Raw genomic sequence first — 2,579 nt, 5'->3', positions numbered from 1 at the left:
GAGGCAAGCCGTTGGGATTTGCAGTAAATATATTACAGAACACAAGTGAATTGCCGATACTGCTTGTTTAGCAGTTTGCAAGGGCAATGGTAGTATGGATTTTTGAATTAGAAGGGAAGGACTGTTCTTTCTCTGTGCTGGAACATCTACTTGATGGCTGAGGATAAAATTGATTTAGAGAGCAAAATGCTGCTGCCTGTATGTGTGCCATTTTAAAGGCTTCTATGGATTAGTAAGCAAAAACAAAAAGAGAGCTTTCAGTTTCGGAGAAGGGAGCAAGAATGGGCATGCTTGTTTGGCTGCATCTTGATTAGGTATTAAGTCTGTGAGGAAACCTGCTTTTGTTAGGTCAGGAAAAGGAAAGGACATCTGAAAACAGCTATTTTTTGTGATGTGTGGCAGTCTGTCTATTTATGAAATTGTTTTAAGGTATGTTAAAAATCCCAAATTGTTGTGGTCTTTACTTCATTATATACTGATATCAACCTTCTTAAATGCAGAAATTTGAAATAAAACTCCAGGGGGAGGAGAGGAAACCCAAGCATTTCTTGGGACAAATAACTAATGGAAAGATCATTCTTTTGTAGTTTTGCCACAACAGTTTCTGTTTACAACAAGTGTGTTTGTTGTTATTGTTCTCCTTCATGTGTGAATTTGAGTGTAAAGTCACTCTGAATTTCTACTTTTTAATTGATATTTAAGGCTGCTAGCCATCACTTAGCAGACAACTAGCTGACTATGGTCTCATATAATGGTCGTAAATTGCCCGTTAAGCAAACAAAAAATCTTCAATTAACAAGACCTGTGGGAAGCTTTTAGGTTGTTTCTTTAAACTTAAGTACAAACTGTACAACGGCAGTGCTAGGAAGAGGTTGGTACCTCCCTCTTTCCTAGCAGGGTCAGCCCTACTACCAGTGTCATTCCTGACAGGGGTCTGGTCTGATCTGTTGATGAAGATTAACAGCAGCGACTTGCAGGCCCTCTAGGTAATGGAGCATCTTTCTGTGCTTCGTACTGAAGCGCTTCTTCAATTCCAAACACACTTTTTTTTATGTTGAAACCTTAGCTCTTTTCTGGTCATTTTTCTTCACCATGGATATGGAGAGCAGATCATTCCCTTTCCTTCCAGAAGCATTTGTGGACCTCTGCAGCCTAATGTTAATTCTCTGAATGCTTTTGCTCAGCTGAAGAACAATCCTAAAATAAGCACAGTCCTCCGGGGGGGAGTCACCATGCTGAGTGGCACGGAAGGTTTTCTTAGTTTATGGCTTACACTGGTGGCACCGTTTTTGGTGGTACCGTGCTGTTGCCTGGCTACAACTTCTGGTCTGCTGTGATGGAGAGATTCCTTCCTGGCCTATTGTTTCCCTATCCTTTATGTCCCTGTCTAGGCATGCTGTGGTCCTTCATGCATATTTTTCCCTATCCTTCTTTTTGCTTTTCAGTCCATTTTTTTTTCATTCACTGCAAAGTGAGTTCTGAAGCTCACCTCTAGCATATTCTGTCTTTTTCTGTTTGCAGCTCTCTGCAAATTAAGAATTAGGGCAAGTGAAGAGATTTTTATGCTTATTATCAGAAATATGTAAAAATACTGTACCTACCATCCATGCAGCACTTCTTAATCCTCAAAAGAGAGGGATATATTAGTATTTGGTTTAGTTGTCAAGCAGTTTTGCACATGTTCTCATGAAGTTCCACCTGAGTTGTGCTTTTTGTTGCTCCTAAGAGTGCTATGCTACAAGTGTAAAAATCTTAATGAAGAAGGTAACATCATGGGCTTCACTTAGCCATAAAGGCTTTACCTTGTTGGTCTTCACTTGTTTTGGATACTGTTTGCTGCTGAAAAATCCTTAAGAGTTGTAATTTATATTCCTGTTTTACCTAGCTGTTTACAGATGAGAGGCATTTTAATGCCTCATATTTAATAGTGTTTAAGCTGGAATGTCTTTGTTTTTTTAGTTGCTGTTCTCTGTCAGGCACTGTTCTTTTATAATTTCATTTCTGCGTGACACTTTTAGTTTCTGCAAGGTGTCCGCTATTTCAGACTTGACTGGTGTGTTTTTCTTTTTACGTATGAACTTCACTAGCCCTGGTTAACTTGAACACAGTTTTACTTGACTGCTCTGATCTGTTCCTTTCCTGTTTGAGCTGCAGTGTTGACCTTAGGTAGCTAGGAATTTATATTAACTGTGTAGTCGAATACTGCTTGTTGTTTTTTGCAGTTAGGTGCCAAAAAACATACAGGCTTTGTGGCCTCCTTGGTGTGTCCTGACCATCTCTTTCCTTTTCTCAGTGAACAGATTGAACTTGTTTTGTTCTTCTCTATTTCATCACATTGAGCACCAGCTTTACTTTTGCTGTCACTTACTAGTGGCATGTAATTCTATAGCAATGTTTTTGCGCTGTGTATATTTGTACCTGGCATAGTTTTGACTTCCTGTATGCTTTCCTGTTTGTACAACCTCAGCTGGAAATTTGTGATTTACTCTTAGCACCATTGCATCCTTCCCCTTTTTCCTCTGTCCATTCCTCTTCCATTCTCAGATATTTAATCTCTCACCCATATCCTTAATACTGAT

The sequence above is a fragment of the Cygnus olor genome, chromosome Z (genome assembly GCF_009769625.2).
Source record: "Cygnus olor isolate bCygOlo1 chromosome Z, bCygOlo1.pri.v2, whole genome shotgun sequence".
Lineage (NCBI taxonomy): Eukaryota > Metazoa > Chordata > Aves > Anseriformes > Anatidae > Cygnus > Cygnus olor.
This window is presented reverse-complemented; position numbering follows the sequence as displayed.